General features: G+C 37.4%; 1 non-coding gene across 1 annotated transcript; it reads left to right on the top strand.

Moving 5' to 3' along the window:
* Nucleotides 1–108, top strand: LOC112792900 (small nucleolar RNA R71). The gene has a single exon (XR_003197619.1). It is a non-coding gene; the product is annotated as a small nucleolar RNA R71 (small nucleolar RNA).
* Nucleotides 109–19,961: the final 19,853 nt, after the last annotated feature.

Below are 19,961 nucleotides of genomic sequence, written 5' to 3'. Positions count from 1 at the left end.
AAGCATATCAAAGGGACACTTTCTGATTAATTGTTTGTATCTTTCCCAAGCTTCATAGAGGGATTCTCCTTCCTTCTGTCTGAAGGTTTGGACTTCCACTCTAAGCTTACTCAATTTTTGAGGTGGAAAGAACTTTGCCAAGAAGGTATTGACTAGCTTTTCCCAAGAGTTCAGGCTTTCTTTAGGTTGTGAGTCCAACCATGTCCTAGCTCTGTCTCTTACAGCAAAAGGGAATAGCATAAGTCTGTAGACCTCAGGGTCAACCCCATTAGTCTTGACAGTGTCACAGATTTGCAAGAATTCAGCTAAAAACTGATGAGGATCTTCCAATGGAAGTCCATGAAACTTGCAATTCTGTTGCATTAGAGAAACTAATTGAGGCTTAAGCTCAAAGTTGTTTGCTCCAATGGTAGGAATAGAGATGCTTCTCCCATAGAAGTCGGGAGTAGGTGCAGTAAAGTCACCCAGCACCTTCCTTGCATTGTTGGCATTGTTGTTGTTTTCGGCTGCCATGGGTTCTTCTTCTTTGAAGATTTCTGTTAGGTCCTCTACAGAGAATTGTGCCTTAGCTTCTCTTAGCTTTCGCTTCAAGGTCCTTTCAGGTTCAGGATCAGCCTCAACAAGAATGCTTTTGTGTTTTCTCATGCTCATATGAAAGAGAAGAGAACAAGAAAATATGGAATCCTCTATGTCACAGTATAGAGATTCCTTGAGGTGTTAGAGGAAAAGAAAAATGGAAGGAAGAGGTAGAAAATTTGAACTTATCAAGAAAGATGGAGTTCGAATTGTGCATTAAGGAATAGTGTTAGTCCATAAATAGAAGGATGTGAGAAGAGGGGAAGAAATTTTCGAAAATAATTTAAAAAGATTTTAAAAACATTTACTTTAAGTGATTTTCGAAAACCAAGATTGAGAAAGAAGTAAAGTGATTTTTGAAAAAGATTTTGAAATTAGAAATCAAAAAGATTTGATTGAAAACTATTTTGAAAAAGATGTGGTTAAGAAGATATGATTGGTTTTAAAAAAATGTGATTGAGAAGATATGATTTGAAAAACATTTTAAAAAGATTTGATTTTAAAAATTAATAACTTGGCTAACAAGAAAAGATATGATTCAAACATTAAACCTTTCTCAACAGAAAAGGCAACATACTTGAAATGTTGAATCAAATCATTAATTGATAGCAAGTATTTTTGAAAATTGAAGGAAATTGATTTTGAAAAAGATTTGATTGAAAAGATTTGATTTGAAAAAGATTTGATTTTGAAAGATTTTGAAAACCTGAAAAAAATTTGATTTGAAAACAAAATCTTCCCTCTTGTGCCATCCTGGCGTTAAACGCCCAGAATGGTGCATATTCTGGCGTTTAACGCCTAAACCACTACCCTTTTGGGCGTTAAACGCCCAGCCAGGCACCTTGGCTGGCGTTTAAACGCCAGTTTGCCTTCCTCACTGGGCATTTTGAACGCCCAGCTTTTTCTGTGTAATTCCTCTGCAGTATGTTCTGAATCTTCAATTCTCTGTATTATTGACTTGAAAAGACACAAATTAAAATGATTTTTGGATTTTTAATAATGAGGAATAATAAAAAATGCAACAAAAATCAAATAAACAATGCATGCAAGACACCAAACTTAGCAGTTTGTATACTGCTGACACTAACAAAATGAGAATGCATATGAGACACATAAACACTCAAGTCAAGAGAATTTAAAAATCAGAGCAATGAAATCATCAAGAACAACTTGAAGATCAATGAAGACACATGCATGAATGCAAGAAGAACAGAAACATGCAATTGACACCAAACTTAACATGAGACTCTAGACTCAACAAGAAACATAAAATATTTTTGGTTTTTATGATTTTGTAAATTTTTTTTTGGATTTTTCGAAAATTAAGTGAAAAAAGAAAATAAAGGTATCAAAATTCTTAATGAGAATTCCAGGAATCATGCAATGTTAGTCTAAAGCTTCAGTCTAAAGAAATTAGACATGGCTGAACAAGCTTCAGCAGGACATTGCATTCAAGAGCTAAATTGATGAAAATCAATCAGCTTTGGTGATGATAAGAACATCACCTTGAAACACTAGAATTCATTCTTAAGAACTCTGAAGAAAAATACCTAATCTAAGCAACAAGATGAACCGTCAGTTATCCATACTCGAACAATCCCCGGCAACGGCGCCAAAAACTTGGTGCACGAAATTGTGATCTCTTCTTTTCACAACTCAAATAATCCCCGGTGATGAATCCAAAAACTTGGTGTTCAATACCATGGCATAGACACAACTTCGCACAACTAACCAGCAAGTGTACTGGGTCGTCCAAGTAATAAACCTTACGCGAGTAAGGGTCAATCCCACAGAGATTGTTGGTATGAAGCAAGCTATGGTCACCTTGTAAATCTTAGTCAGGAAAACTCAAATGGTTATGAATGATGAATAAAACATAAAGATAAAGATAGAGATACTTATGTAATTCATTGGTGGGAATTTCAGATAAGCGTATGGAGATGCTTTGTCCCTTCCGTCTCTCTGCTTTCCTACTGTCTTCATCCAATCCTTCTTACTTCTTTCCATGGCAAGCTGTATGTAGGGTTTCACCATTGTCAGTGGCTACCTCCCATCCTCTCAGTGAAAATGTTCAACGCACCCTGTCACGGCACGACTATTCAACTGTCGGTTCTCGATCATGTCAAAATAGAATCCAGCAATTCTTTTGCGTCTGTCACTAACGCCCCACAATCGCGAGTTTGAAGCTCGTCACAGTTATTCAATCATTGAATCCTACTCAGAATACCACAGACAAGGTTTAGACCTTCCGGATTCTCTTGAATGCCGCCATCAATTCTAGCTTATACCACGAAGATTCCGGTTAAGGGATCCAAGAGATAAACATTCAAGCCTTGTTTGCTTGTAGAACAGAAGTGGTTGTCAGGCACTCGTTCATAAGTGAGAATGATGATGAGTGTCACATAATCATCACATTCATCATGTTCTTGGGTGCAAATGAATATCTTAGAACAAGAATAAGCTGAATTGAATAGAAGAACAATAGTAATTGCATTAATACTCGAGGTACAACAGAGCTCCACACCTTAATCTATGGTGTGTAGAAACTCCACCGTTGAAAATACATAAGTGATAATAGTGATCATTGGCTTCGGCCCCAGAGAGGGAACCAGAAGAGCCCAGATTCCAAATACAATAGAAAAAGGTCCTATTTATAGAGAACTTGTAGCCTAAGGTTTACAAAGATGAGTAAATGACATAAAAATCCACTTCCGGGCCCACTTGGTGTGTGCTTGGGCTGAGCATTGAAGCATTTTCGTGTAGAGACTCTTCTTGGAGTTAAACGCCAGCTTTTGTGCCAGTTTGGGCGTTTAACTCCCATTCTTGTGCCAGTTCCGGCGTTTAACGCCGGGCATTCTTGAGCTGATTTGGAACGCCAGTTTGGGCCATCAAATCTCAGGCAAAGTATGGACTATTATACATTGCCGGAAAGCCCAGGATGTCTACTTTCCAACGCCATTGAGAGCGCGCCAATTGGGCTTCTGTAGCTCCAGAAAATCCACTTCGAGTGCAGGGAGGTCAGAATCCAACAGCATCTGCAGTCCTTTTTAGTCTCTGAATTAGATTTTTGCTCAGGTCCCTCAATTTCAGCCAGAAAATACCTGAAATCACAGAAAAACACACAAACTCATAGTAAAGTCCAGAAAAGTGAATTTTAACTAAAAACTAATAAAAATATACTAAAAACTAACTAGAACATACTAAAAACATACTAAAAACAATACCAAAAAGCGTACAAATTATCCGCTCATCATCCCCAAGCAACTGAAAATCAATTAGGATAAAAAGAAGAGAATATACTATAGATTCCAAAATATCAATGAATATTAATTCTAATTAGATGAGCGGGACTTGTAGCTTTTTGCTTCTGAACAGTTTTGGCATCTCACTTTTTCCTTTGAAGTTTAGAATGATTGGCTTCTCTAGGAACTTAGAATTTCGGATAGTGTTATTGACTTTCCTAGTTAAGCATGTTGATTCTTGAACACAGCTACTTATGAGTCTTGGCCGTGGCCCTAAGCATTTTGTTTTCCAGTATTACCACCGGATACACAAATGCCATAGACACATGACTGGGTGAACCTTTTCAGATTGTGACTCAGCTTTGCTAGAGTCCCCAGTTAGAGGTGTCCAGAGCTCTTAAGCACACTCTTTTGCTTTGGATCATGACTTTAACCACTCAGTCTCAAGCTTTTCACTTGGACCTTCATGACACAAGCACATGGTTAGGGACAACTTGATTTAGCCGCTTAGACCTGGATTTTATTTCCTTGGGCCCTCCTATCCATTGATGCTCAAAGCCTTGGATCCTTTTTACCCTTGCCTTTTGGTTTTAAGGGCTATTGGCTTTTTCTGCTTGCTTTTTCTCTTTCTTTCTATTTTTTTCGCTATTTTTTTCTTCTTTTTTTTCGCAAGCTTTCTTTTTCACTGCTTTTTCTTGCTTTAAGAATCAATTTCATGATTTTTCAGATCATCAATAACATTTCTCTTTGTTCATCATTCTTTCAAGAGCCAACAATTTTAACATTCATAAACAACAAGATCAAAAATATGCACTGTTTAAGCATTCATTCAGAAAACAAAAAGTATTGTCACCACATCAATATAATTAAACTAAATTCAAGGATAAATTCGAAATTCATGTACTTCTTGTTCTTTTGAATTAAAACATTTTTCATTTAAGAGAGGTGAAGGATTAATGGATTTTATTCATAGCTTTAAGACATGGTTACTACATACTAATGATCATGAAGTAGAGACACAAAACATAGATAAACACAACATTAAAAACCGAAAAGCAGAAAGAAATAAGAACAAGGAATGAATCCACCTTTAGTGGCGTCTTCTCCTTGAAGGACCAACAATGTCCTTAAGCTCTTCTATGTCCCTTCCTTGCCTTTGTTGCTCCTCCCTCATTACTCTTTGATCTTCTCTTATTTCATGGAGAATGATGAAGTGCTCATGATGTTCCACCCTTAATTGTTCAACATTGTGGCTCAAATCTTCTAAGGAAGTGTTGAGTTGTTCCCAATAGTTGTGGGGAGGAAAGTGCATCCCTTGAGGCATCTCAGGGATTTCTTGATGATGAGCTTCCTCATGCATCTCTTGAGAACCGTGAAGGGTCTCTCTTGCTTGCTCCATCCTCTTCTTGGTGATGGGCTTATCCTCTTCAATGGAGATGTCTCCTTCTATGATAACTCCAGCTGAGTAACATAGATGGCAAATAAGGTGAGGAAAAGCTAGCCTTGCCATGGAAGAGGACTTGTCAGCTATTTTGTAGATTTCATTGGAGATGACCTCATGAACTTCTACTTCCTCTCCAATCATGATGCTATAAATCATGATGGCTCGATCCACAGTAACTTCAGATCGGTTGCTAGTGAGAATGATGGAGCGTTGAATGAACTCCAACCATCCTCTAGCTACAGGCTTGAGGTCCAGTCTTCTTAGTTGAACTGGCTTGCCTTTGGAGTCTATTCTCCATTGAGCTCCTTCCACACATATGTCCATTAGGACTTGGTCCAACCTTTGATTAAAGTTGACCCTTCTAGTGTAGGGGCGTTCATCTCCTTGCATCATGGGCAAGTGGAACGCCAACCTCACATTTTCCAGACTAAAATCTAAGTATTTTCCCCGAACCATTGTGAGATGATTCTTTGGATTCGGGTTCATAATTTGATCATGGTTCCTAGTGATCCATGCATTGGCATAGAACTCTTGAACCATTAAGATTCCGACTTGTTGCATGGGGTTGGTTAAGACTTCCCAACCTCTTCTTCGGATCTCATGTCGGATCTCCGGATACTCATTCTTCTTGAGCTTGAAAGGGACCTCAGGGATCACCTTCTTCTTTGCCACAACTTCATAGAAGTGGTCTTGATGGCTTTTGGAGATGAATCTTTCCATCTCCCATGACTCGGAGGTGGAAGCTTTTGTCTTCCCTTTTCCTTTTCTAGAGGATTCTCCGGCCTTAGGTGCCATTGATGGTAATGGAAAACAAAAAAGATTATGCGTTGACCACACCAAACTTAAAATATTGCTCGTCCTCGAGAAATAGAAGAAAGAAGAGAAGAAGAAGAAGAAGACGAAGAAGAGAATATGGTAGAGAAGGAGAGATGTAGGTTCGGCCTAGGTGAAGAAGAAGGGGTTTGGTGGTGTGAAAATGAAGTAGAATGGAAGGGTATATATAGGGAGAGGGGGGAGTGTAGGTTCGGCCATTTAGGGTGGGAATGGGTGGGAAAATGGTTTTGAATTTTTGAAGGTAGCTGGGGTTTACGGGGAAGAGTGGATGGAGGTGATTGATGAAGAGTGTTGGGAAGTGTGACATGGGGAATAGTCATCACAAAAATAGGATTAGGAGGTAAGGTGGGAATATAGTAGGTGGGGATCCTGTGGGGTCCACAGATCCTGAGGTGATCCTGTGGGGTCCACAGATCCTGAGGTGTCAAGGAATTCCATCCCTGCACCAAATAGGCATGTAAAATGCCTTTGCACACCATTCTGGTGTTTAAACACCGTGTGGTGCACATTCTGGGCGTTCAACGCCCATGTAAAGCATGTTTCTGGCGTTGAACGCCAGTTTCATGCTTGTTACTGGCGTTCAGCGCCAGCTTTTCTTCTCTAGGCACATTCCTGGCGTTCAGCGCCAGAATGTTGCTTGTTTCTGGCGTTCAGCGCCAGAATGATGCTTTGTTCTGGCGTTGAACGCCGGCCAGATGCATCTTACTGGCGTTGAACGCCAGCCTGTGCTTCCTCAGGGTGTGATTTTTTTCTTCTGCTTTTTTTATTCTGTTTTTAATTTTTATGATTTTTTCGTGACTCTTCATGATCATGTACCTAATAAAACATAAAATAACAATAAAATAAAAATTAGATAAATAAAATTGGGTTGCCTCCCAACAAGTGCTTCTTTAATGTCAATAGCTTGACAGTGGCTCTCATGGAGCCACAAAGGTGATCAGGTCAATGTTGTATAGTCCCAACACCAAACTTGGAGTTTGGATATGGGATCTTAACACCAAACTTAGAGTTTGGTTGTGGCCTCACAACACCAAACTTAGAGTTTGACTGTGGGGGCTCTTCTTGACTCTGAACTGAGAGAAGCTCTTCATGCTTACTCTCTTTTGTCACAGAGGGATGGCCATGTGCCTTAAACACAAGGTAGTCCCCATTCAATTGAAGGACTAGTTCACCTCTGTTGACATCTATCACAGCTTCTGCTGTGGCTAGGAAAGGTCTTCCAAGGATGATGCATTCATCCTCATCCTTCCTAGTGTCTAAGATTATGAAATCAGCAGGGATGTAAAGGCCTTCAACCTTTACGAACACGTCCTCCACTATTCCATAAGCTTGTCTCAATGACTTGTCTGCCAATTGTAATGAGAACAAGGAAGGTTGTACCTCAATGATCCCCAGCTTCTCCATGACAGAGAATGGCATAAGATTTATCCCTGATCCTAGATCACATAGAGCCTTTTCAAAGGTCATGGTGCCTATGGTACAAGGTATTAAGAACTTGCTAGGATCTTGTTTCTTTTGAGGTAGAGTTTTCTGAATCCAAGAATCTAATTCACTAATGAGCAAGGGAGGTTCACTTTCCTAAGTCTCATTACCAAACAACTTGGCATTCAGCTTCATGATAGCTCCTAAATATTGAGCAACTTGCTCTCCAGTCACATCTTCATCCTGTTCAGAGGAAGAATAGTCTTCAGAGCTCATGAATGGTAGAAGGAGATTTAATGGAATCTCTATGGTTTCTATATGAGCCTCAGATTCCTTTGGATCCTTAATAGGAAACTCCTTCTTGCTTGAAGGACGTCCCAGGAGGTCATTCTCACTAGGATTTTCGTCCTCCTCCTCCCTTGTGCATTCGACCACATTGATCACATCAATGGCCTTGCACTCTCCCTTTGGATTCTCTTCTGTATTGCTTGGGAGAATACTGGGAGGAATTTGAATGACTTTCTTACTCATCTGGCCCACTTGTGCCTCCAGATTTCTGATGGAGGATCTAGTTTCATTCATGAAACTGAAAGTGGCCTTTGACAGATCAGAGACTAGATTGGCTAAATTAGAAGTGTTTTGTTCAGAATTCTCTGTCTGTTGCTGAGAAGATGATGGATATGGCTTGCTATTGTTCAGCCTATTGCGTCCACCATTGTTAAAGCCTTGTTGAGGCTTTTGTTGATCCTTCCATGAGAAATTTGGATGATTTCTCCATGATGGATTATAGGTGTTTCCATAAGGTTCACCCATGTAATTAACCTTTGCCATGGCAGGGTTCTCAGGATCATAAGTTTCTTCAGAAGCTGCCTCTTTAGTACTGTTGGATGCATGTTGCCATCCATTCAGACTTTGAGAGGTCATGTTGACCTGTTGAGTCAACACTTTGTTCTGAGCCAATATGGCATTCAGAGCATCAATTTCAAGAACTCCTTTCTTCTGAGGTATCCCATTATTCACGGAATTCCTCTCAGAAGTGTACATGAATTGGTTGTTTGCAACCATGTCAATGAGTTCTTGAGCCTCTTCAGGCGTTTTCTTTAGGTGAATAGATCCACCTGCAGAATGGTCCAATGACATTTTCGAAAATTCAGATAGACCATAATAGAATATATCTAATATGGTCCATTCTGAAAACATGTCAGATGGACATCTTTTGGTCAGCTGCTTGTATCTTTCCCAAGCTTCATAGAGGGATTCACCATCTTTTTGCTTGAAGGTTTGAACATCCACTCTCAGCTTGCTCAGCTTTTGAGGAGGAAAGAATTTATCCAAGAAGGCAGTAACCAGCTTATCCCAGGAGTCCAGGCTATCCTTGGGTTGTGAATCCAACCATATTCTAGCTCTGTCTCTTACAGCAAAAGGGAAAAGTATGAGTCTGTAGACTTCAGGATCAACTTCATTCGTCTTTACAGTCTCACAAATCTACAAGAACTCAGTTAAAAACTGATAAGGATCTTCAGATGGAAGTCCATAAAACTTGCAGTTTTGTTGCATTAAGGCAACTAGCTGAGGTTTCAGCTCAAAGTTATTGGGTCCAATGGCAGGAATGGAGATGCTTCTTCCATCAAACTTGGATGTTGGTTTTGTGAAGTCACCAAGCATTCTCCTTGCATTATTATTATTTTCGGCTGCCATCTCCTTCTCTTGTTCGAAAATTTCTGAAAGGTTACTTCTGGATTGTTGTAACTTAGCTTCTCTTAATTTTCTCTTCAGAGTCCTTTCAGGTTCTGGATCAATTTCAACAAGAGTGCCTTTATCCTTGTTCCTGCTCATATGAAAGAGAAGAAAACAAGAAAAGAAAGAGGAATCCTTTATGTCACAGTATAGAGATTCATTTATGTTAGTAGAAAAAGAAAGGGGAGAAGAAAGTAGAAGAGGGGGTTCGGATATTTGGATGAAGAGAGGTGAAGAGAAGTGTTAGTAATTAAATAAATAAATAGAATAAGAAAAGAGAGGGAGAATTTCGAAAACAATTTTGAAAAAAGGGGTTTGTAATTTTCGAAAATTTAGATATAAGACATAATTGAAATTAAAATTTAAAACAAAAAGAATTTTTGAAAAAGAGATGAGATATTTTCGAAAATTAGAGAGGGAAAAGTAGTTAGTTGGTTTTGAAAAAGATAAGAAACAAACAAAAAGTTAGTTGGTTGATTGAAAAAGATTTGAAATCAAAAATTGAAAAGATAAGAAGATAGGAGGTTAGATAAGATATTTTGAAATCAAATTTTGAAAAAGATAAAATTTTTGAGAAAGATAAAATAAAAGATAAAAAAAAGATTTAATTTTTAAATTTAAAGTTACTTACTTCACTAACAAGAAACTTCAAGATAAGATTCTAGAACTTTAAGATTGAACCTTTCTTAACAAGAAAGTAACAAACTTCAAATTTTTGAACCAATCACATTTCTTGTTAGCTAATTTTCGAAAATTAGATATAAAGATAAGAAAAAGATTTTGAAAAAGATTTTTGGAATTTTCGAAAAATAGAAAAAAATGAAAAAGATATGATTTTTGGAAAAGATTTTGAAAAGATAAGATTTTTAAATTTTGAAAATTTGACTTGACTTGTAAGAAATAACTAATTTTAAAAATTTTTGACTAAGTCAACTCAAATTTTCGAAAATTATGAGAAAAATAAGGAAAATATATTTTTTTGATTTTTTTGAATTTTTAATGATGAGAGAGAAAAACACAAATATGATCTAAAACATAAAAATTTTGGATCAAAACACTTAATGCATGCAAGAACACTATGAATGTCAAAATGAACACCAAGAACATTTTGAAGATCATGATGAACATCAAGAATAAATTTTTGAAAAATTTTTTATGCAAAGAAAACATGCAAGACACCAAACTTAGAAATCTTTAATGCATGGACTCTAACAAACGAAAAATGCATATGAAAAACAACAAACAACACAAAACAAGAAAACATCAAGATCAAACAAGAGGACTTATCAAGAACAACTTGAAGATCATGAAGAACACTATGAATGCATGGAGTTTTCGAAAAATGCAAGAAAAAATTTTTAAAGCATACAATTGACACCAAACTTAAAAGTTGACTCAAGATTCAAACAAGAAACACAAAATATTTTTGGTTTTTATGATTTTCTAATTTTTTTGTATTTTTATTAATTTATTTTCAAAAATATTTTTGGAAAAACGAAAAAGAAAAATTTTGAAAAAGTTTTTGAAAAGAAAATTACCTAATCTGAGCAACAAGATGAACCGTCAGTTGTCCATACTCGAACAATCCCCGGCAACGGCGCCAAAAACTTGGTGGACGAAATTGTGATACAAGAGTTCCAGGTACTGTTAGAGAAGCTTTTTCTTTCCACAACTCTGTTCAACTTAACCAGCAAGTGTACTGGGTCATCCAAGTAATACCTTACGTGAGTAAGGGTCGATCCCACAGAGATTGTTGGTATGAAGCAAGCTATGGTCACCTTGTAAATCTCAGTTAGGCGAATAAAATTGGTTTATGGTGAGTTCGAAAATTAATAATAAATAGAAAATAAAAAGGGATAGAAATACTTATGTAAAGCAATAGTGGGAATTTCAGATAAGTGTGTGAAGATGCTGTGCTCCTCTCGTATCTCTATTTTCTTATTACATTCATCCAATCCTTCCTACTCCTTTCCATGGCAAGCTGTATGTAGGGCATCACCGTTGTCAATGGCTACATCCCATCCTCTCAGTGAAAACGTTCCTATGCTCTGTCACAACACGGCTAATCATCTGTCGGTTCTCAATCAGGTTGGAATAGAATCCCTTGATTCTTTTGCGCTTGTCATCACGCCCAGCCTTCAGGAGTTTGAAGCTCGTCACAGTCATTCAATCCCAGAATCCTACTCGGAATACCATAGACAAGGTTTAGACTTTCCGGATCCTCATGAATGCCACCATCTATCTAGCTTATACCACGAAGATTCTGTTGGGGAATCTAAGAGATATGCACCCGGCTTAGAGTAGAACGGAAGTGGTTGTCAGTCACGTACGTTCATAGGTGAGAATGATGATGAGTGTCACGGATCATCACATTCATCAAAGTTAAGTGTAACGTATATCTTGGAATAAGGATAGAAGAGAATCGAATAGAAAGTAATAATAATTGTATTGAAACTTGAGGTACAGCAGAGCTCCACACCCTTAATCTATGGTGTGCAGAAACTCCACCGTTGAAAATACATAAGTGAAAGGTTCAGGCATGGCCGAATGGCCAGCCCCCTGAAACGTGCTCAATGGCCTCCTAAGATGAAGAATAATACAAAACTGAGACCAAAGATGAAACGTGGTCAAAAGACGTCTAATACAAAAGTAACTTATCCTATTTATACTAGACTAGCTACTAGGGTTTACATGAGTAAGTAATTGATGCATAAATCCACTTCCGGGGCCCACTTGGTGTATGCTTGGGCTGAGCTTGATCTATCCATGAGCTGAGGCTTTTCTTGGAGTTGAACTCCAAGTTATAACGTGTTTTGGGCGTTCAACTCCGGATCATGACGTTTTTCTGGCGTTTAACTCCAGACAGCAGCATGTACTTGGCGTTCAACGCCAAGTTACGTCGTCAATTTCCGAATAAAGTATGGACTATTATATATTGCTGGAAAGCTCTGAATGTCTACTTTCCAACGCCATTGAGAGCGCGCAAATTGGAGTTTTGTAGCTCCAGAAAATCCATTTTGAGTGCAGGTAGGTCAGATTCCAACAGCATCAGCAGTCCTTTTGTCAGCCTTTTTCAGAGTTTTGCTCAAGTCCCTCAATTTCAGCCAGAAATTACTGAAATCACAGAAAAACACACAAACTCATAGTAAAGTCCAGAAATGTGAATTTAACATAAAAACTAATGAAAACATCCCTAAAAGTAGCTTGACTTACTAAAAACTACCTAAAAATAATGCCAAAAAGCGTATAAATTATCCGCTCATCAGTATGGCTAATCAGCTGTTGGTTCTCGATCGTGTAGGAATAGGATTTACTATCCTTTTGCGTCTGTCACTACGCCCTACAGTCGCGAGTTTGAAGCTCGTCACAGTCATCCCTTCCCAGATCCTACTCGGAATACCACAGATAAGGTTTAGACTTTTTGAATCTCAGGAATGCTGCCAATGGATTCTAGCCTATGCCATGAAGATTCTAATCTCAGATTCAGATGCCCCATTGTCAGAGGGGAGTCGATGTGAATTGTTGATTAGAAACCCCAGCGATATACATTCAAGATTGTCTTCATGTAGAACGGAAGTGGTTGTCAATCACGCGTTCATAAGTGAGAATGGTGATGAGTGTCACATAATCATCACATTCATCATGTTCTTGTGTGCGAATGAATATCTTAGAATAAGAATAAACATGAATTGAATAGAAGAACAATAGTACTTTGCATTAATACTCGAGGAACAGCAGAGCTCCACACCTTAATCTATGGTGTGTAGAAACTCTGATGGTATTTTTGTGGAAAAACGAATTTCCAAAACACCTAAAACTCACCGGCAAGTGTACCGGGTCGCATCAAGTAGTAAAATTCACTTAGAGTGAGGTCGATCCCACAGGGATTGATGGAACAAGCAACTTTAGTGGGTGATTAGTTTAGTCAAGCTAACATTGAGTGAATTGTGTGAAATTGTAGCCAACAGAAAATAAATGACAATGAATTTAAAGTTGCAGAATGTAAATTGGCAAGTAACTTAAAGAGCAAAAAATGTAAATTGCAAGAATCTTAAATGACAAGAAATATAAATTGCATCTAATATAAAGAGGAGTGGGTGCTAGAATTGCAGAAATTAAACAAGAGAAAGTAAATTGCAACAAACAGAAGAACTAAAGATGAATTGAATTGCAGTAGATCTTAAGCAAAAGAGTAAAATGCCTTGCAGAATTTAAAAACAAAAAATCAATGCTTAATTTGCAGCAATTAAAAGGATGTTGAAGATCTCAGGAGTGGAAGAGACTAGAAAACAAGTCTAGATCTCAAATCCTTCCTTGATCCAACAAGAACAATTGCAAAATGAAAATATAAAAGTAAATTGCAGAAGAAGAGAAAGAGGAAGCAATAAACAGAATTTGAATTATGCAGAAAGATTAACAAGAGATCTCAAGGTGGAATTGAAACAGAAGTTCTTCAATTCTCCACCTAAGATCCAAAATGAAAATGAAAAAAAGAGAGAGCTCTCTATTCTACTTGCATCCTATTGGAGCCAACCTCCCTATTCTTTCTAATGGAGCTCCTCTCTTCCTTCTGAAACGAGAGTGATGCATTTATATAGGCTTTTTACAAAATGAAAATAAAATGAAATTGAAATTCACCAAATAAAATTCCTAATCTAGCTTGTTCTTGTGCCTTTGAGTGATGATGTGGGCTTTGCTTGCTTTGGATTTGAGGAGAAATGGGTTTGGTTGGCCTTGATTCAATTTGGAGAAGAATTGAATTAAATTGGATTTTTATTGAATTTTTGGCCCATGTGAAAATTGCTCCCAGGAGGATGCTCAGCTCACAAGTTGAGCTGAGCATTGAGGCCTTGTGTAGATTCCCTTTGTAGCGTGGAAAGCATCAGGGGAATGCTCAGCTCACAAAGTGAGCTGAGCGTTGGTGCCTTGGTGCATGTCTTGTGCGCGCCTTGTGCTCCTTGCCTTGTGATGATGCGCGCTGCCCTCCCTTGGTCCGTGTCTTGGTGCTCGCGTGATGCCCATGGGTAGCGCTCTGCTCACTAAGTGAGCTGAGCATTGGCTCTTCCAAGGGAAGGTCCTTGGTTCGAAACCCATAGGAAGCATGCGCTACCCATTTCTTTGATTGCCTTGCTTCCTTGCTTCCTCAAGGTGTGGGGTTCGAACCTTGGGGGATGCATTTGGCCATTTTTGGCTTATTTTTCCTTGTGACTAGCGCCTCCCTCATCCCCCTTGGTCATGAGTTCAAGCCTTGGAGCATGCACTTGCAACTTATTTTCTTTGAATTATTCCTTTAGTGCTCTCGATAATGCTCACTTGGTGAGCTGAGCATTGTTTTTCCTTTCCTTGTTTCTTAGCTTCATATTGTGCTCAGCTCACAAAGTGAGCAGAGCATTGTCCCTTGGTTCCCTGGGAGTAAGTATAGCGCTCACTTAGTGAGCTTGGTGCTCTTGGAGAGAGCTTCATGGTTTGTTGCGCCACACTCCCTCCTTTCTTGGCCACACTTTTTCTTCCTTGAGCCACACTTCTTAGGCCACGTTTTCTTCTTTTCTTCTTTTCTTCACCTACAATTAATCAAAACAACCAATCAAAGTATCACCAAATTCACAAGGTTTATAAATCATTAAAAATCAATTAAATTTAGCCTAAACCTCATGATTTAGCATCAATTAGATGGTGGTTGTTTGATTCAAAGAAGTCATGCATTTTCATTCCAAATTACTTACTTAGAATGCAAGAAAGTGCATAAAAACTAGTGAAATAAGTGAAATTTAGCTTGAAAAATAGGTATATGATGACTTGTCATCAAACTCCACCATTGAAAATTCATAAGTGAAAAGAGGGTAGACATGGCCGAATGGCCAGCCTCCAAAACGTGATCAATGGTCCAAAAATCAAGGATTATCAAAAGATCTGAGTACAATAGTAAAAAGTTCTATTTATACTAAACTAGTTACTAGGGTTACAGAAATAAGTAAATGATTTAGAAATCCACTTCTGGGCCCACTTGGTGTGTGCTTGGGCTGAGCATTGAAGCTTTCACGTGTAGAGACTTCTCTTGGAGTTAAACGCCTGTTTGCAGCTTTATTCTGGCGTTTGACTCTAGCTTGCAACTTGTTTCTGGCGTTTAACGCCAAAATAGGGCAAAAAGCTGGCGTTGAATGCCAGTTTGCATCGTCTAAACTCAGGCAAAGTATGGACTATTATATATTTCTGGAAAGCCCTGGATGTCTAATTTCCAATGTAATTGAGGGCGCTCCATTTGAGTTTCGGTAGCTCAAACAATTCCATTTTGAGTGCAGGGAGGTCAGAATCCAACAGCATCAGTAGTCTTTTTTCAGCCTCTAAATCAGATTTTTGCTCAGGTCCCTCAATTTCAGCCAGAAAATACCTGAAATCATAGAAAAACACACAAACTCATAGTAAAGTCCAAAAATATGATTTTTGCTTAAAAACTAATAAAAATATTCTAAAAACTAACTAAATCATACTTAAAACTATGTAAAAATAATGCCAAAAAACGTATAAATTATCCGCTCATCACAACACCAAACTTAAATTGTTGCTTGTCCCCAAGCAACTGAAAACAAAATAAGATAAAAAGAAGAGAATATACAATGAATCTCACAATATCAATGAAACTTAGTCCTAATTAGATGAGCGGGGCTAGTAGCTTTTTGCTTCTGAACAGTTTTGGCATCTCACTTTATCCTTTGAAATTCAGAATGATTGGCATCTATAGAAACTCAGAATTTTAGATAGTGTTATTGATTCTCCTAGTTCAGTATGTTGATTATTGAACACAGCTACTTTATGAGTCTTGGCCGTGGCCGTAAGCACTTTGTTTTCCAGTATTACCACCAGATACATAAATGCCACAGACACATAACTGGGTGAACCATTTTAGATTGTGACTCAGCTTTGCTAAAGTTCCCAGTTAGAGGTGTCCAAAGCTCTTAAGCACACTCTTTTTGCTTTGGATCACGATTTTAACCACTCAGTCTCAAACTTTTCACTTGGACCTTCATGACACAAGCACATGGTTAGGGACAGCTTGATTTAGCCGCTTAGGCCTGGATTTTATTTCTTTCCGCCGTCCTATCCATTAATACTCAAAGTCTTGGATCCTTTTTACCCTTACTTTTTGGTTTAAAGGGCTATTGGCTTTTTTGCTTGCTTTTTCTTTCTTTCTTTTAATTTTCGCCACCTTTTTTTTCGCAAGCTTTTTTCTTTTTTACTGCTTTTTCTTGCTTCAAGAATCAATTTTATGATTATTCAAATTATCAATAACATTTCTCTTTGTTCATCATTCTTTCAAGAGCCAACAATTTTAACATTCATAAACTTCACTATAAAAAATATGCACTGTTCAAGCATGCATTTAGAAAAGAAAAAGTATTGCCACCACATAAAAATAATTAAACTAATTTCAAGATAAAATTTGAAATCCAAGTACTTCTTGTTCTTTTGTAATTAAGCACATTTTTCATTTAAGAGAGGTGAAGGATTCATGGAATTATTCACAGCTTTAAGACATAGACACTAGACACTAATGATCATGTAATGAAGATATAAACATAGATAGCACATAAAGCATAAAAATAAAAAAAACAGACAAATAAGAAAAAGGAAATCAAAGAATGGGTCCACCTTAGTGATGGCGACTAGTTCTTCCTCTTGAAGATCCAATGGAATGCCTAAGCTCCTCTATGTCTCTTCCTTGCCTTTGTTGCTCCATCTTTAGTGCCTTTGGTGCTCCTATCCTTAGTTGCTCCCAATAGTTATGTGGAGGAAAATGTATCCCTTGAGGCATCTCAGAGATTCTTGATGAGGGAACTCCTCATGCTCTTGTTGAGGTCCATGAGTGGACTCTCTTGTTTGCTCCATCCTTTTCTTAGTGATGGGCTTGTCCTCTTTAATGAGGATGTCTTCCTCTATGACAATTCCAGCTAAATTGCATAGGGATCACCTTTTTCTTGGCCACAACTTCATAAAAGTGGTCTTGATGGACCTTTGAGATGAATCTTTCCATCTCCCATGACTCGAAGGTTTGCTTTTGCTTTCCTTTTCCTCTTTCTAGAGGTTTCTCCAGCCTTAGGTGCCATAAATGGTTATGGAAAAACAAAAAGCAATGCTTTTACCACACCAAACTTAAAAGGTTTGTTCGTCCTCGAGCAAAAGAAGAAAGAAAGAAGGGGAAGAAGAAGAAAATGGAGGAGATGGAGGGAGATAGAGAGAGAGGTGGGATAGGTGGAGATCCTGTGGGGTCCACAGATCCCGAGGGATCAAGGATTTCTCATCCCTGTTCCTTTTAGGCGTGCAAAATGCCCCTATTGTGCATTCCTGGTGTTTAACACCAAACTGCTGCTTTTTTTGGCGTTAAATGCCATCTTTTATTCCTTTCCTGGCGTTAAATGTAACGACCCAACTTCCAATACGTCATGATCGTACCAAAAGTAAGGCGTTACTGACCTATTTTCCTTATTAACTATTTAATATTGAGCCTTTAGTTCGATATCATGTTTCAGTTTTAGTAGAAAATGCCAAAAAATTTTGTTTTTATTTATCAAATCATATATCAAGCATCACCAAATAATAATAATCATATAATTATTAGTAAATATTATACAAACGAATTCAAGTGTAACTTAGATACAACTCCTATCCTTCTTTATAAAATAAAATCTTAAGCAACAAAGGCGAGAAAATTCTATGAAAGCAACTCAACTCAAAAACTTAACTCATAAATAAGGTCTAACAATCGCCCGCAGGTTTAAACTGAGTCTTCGAACCTGTATCACTGAAAGGGTAGAAGATTTTGGTGTGAGAACAAACCACACGTTCTCAGTAGGAAATGAGAATGCCATAAAAGTAATGATTAACATGCAAATAATTAACTTTGCTTAATAAACCATCTTTGTCAAACCCCTTTGAAATACTTTTTAATCTTACTTTAGATAAATAATTACTTTCTTTAAATTTCTAAACCCAAAACAGATCTCAATCGCAAAACATGTCATATTAAATATCTTTCAGCCACATAATTGATTCTCAATCATAACAATAAATATTAATCATCTCTATCCATTCACAAACTTCTAGCACAAGTAAGAAACTCAATTCAACATACAAACAAATCACAATAAGACAAACAACACAATCACAAAGAAGTAATACAAGCAAACACAACAAAATGTAAATGCACAACCAATATGATGCATGTCTGTCCTAAGCAGGCCATGAGCTCACGTGTCGGTTTACACCCTGCAGCCCGACATTACCTAGGAACAAGTCCCAGATATGGCTTCCCTTTGTGTCCTTAGTGCATATGTGTCGGTGGTAAGAATACCACTCCTTTGTGACTACCGGCAATCGCGGCAAAGCCCGACCCCATAATATACGCACAAGGGGAAACAGTGATCCTCAGTTTGTGGGCATCCCCGAGATCATTTCACAAACAAAATAGAGATCTTCAGTTCGTGGGTTATTCCTCGAGATCAATACACAATAACATAGCGATCTTCAGTTCGTCGGTTATATCCGAGATCAATACACAGCAAACAATGATCTTCAGTTCGTGGGTTATACCCGAGATCAATATACAACAATTCATGGGTTATTCCCGTAATCAATGATTATCAGTCCGTGGGTTTTTCCCGCATATAAAACAAATAACAATTTATAGGTTTCTCCGAGATCAATGATCATTCAATTCGTGGGTACTTCCCGAATTTAACCAATTATCAGTTCGTGGGTTTCCCCCGTAGTTAAACAACTAACAGTTCGTGGGGTATTCCCGCCTTTTATTGTTTTTCATTATCCTTTCTCAATCTCAACAATCCACAAATCAATCTTCATTCTCTCTTTCCCTTTGAATCCTTAACACATCTTAAACCTTTCTTAACTTTCTCAAGCATTTGTTCATGAAAATCTTAATTCTTATTTCAGTTCATAATCTCTACTTTGGCAATCTTGAGTCAAGCTAACTTTAAAACTATTTTTCAGTTTAGTTCTCTATCAAAAGACTTAAGAAAATCATTTATTTTAAATTCATTAAACACTTTTCAAAACATAACCTCTCATTAGAAGTAATCAAATAAAACTCTTTCTCAAGTTTACTAACTTTCCAAAGTCTCAAAAATAATCTCTCTTTACTATTCAAATTCAAATATTATTATTTCACCAAACTTCTAAAAAGATAATCCTTTATTTTAAACCCAAAACATAACTCTTTTCATATTAAATCAAACTCAAAACATAATTTTTTTCTATTCTTAATAGATAAACTCAAAACGGAATCCTTTTCGTAATAAATCCAACTTAAACATAATATTTTTTCTCAATGAATAAAACTGAAAAACATAATTCATTTCTTTTCTTAGTAAATCAGAATCAAATAATATAATTTCCCAAATCCAAATCTTTTAAGATAATATTTCAGACAAAACCTCAGATTTTATAAAATTTCAGCAGCACCTCCCCTAGAACTCGGACTTAGCCACCCTTACGGGTTCCCTCATTCTCAACAATTCATCTACCTTTTCTCAACAAGTATCAAATAAAAGGTTCTCAATCAATCATAAAATCCACAATTCGCAATTCCCACATAATCCATCAATCAAACTTCAAACTCATCAATTCATAAATTATGTTAACCAAAAGACTAACAGCTCCTCATTCCCAAATATCCAAACACATTGTCACCCAAC

The sequence above is a fragment of the Arachis hypogaea genome, chromosome 3 (genome assembly GCF_003086295.3).
Source record: "Arachis hypogaea cultivar Tifrunner chromosome 3, arahy.Tifrunner.gnm2.J5K5, whole genome shotgun sequence".
NCBI lineage: Eukaryota > Viridiplantae > Streptophyta > Magnoliopsida > Fabales > Fabaceae > Arachis > Arachis hypogaea.
This window is presented reverse-complemented; position numbering and strand designations above follow the sequence as displayed.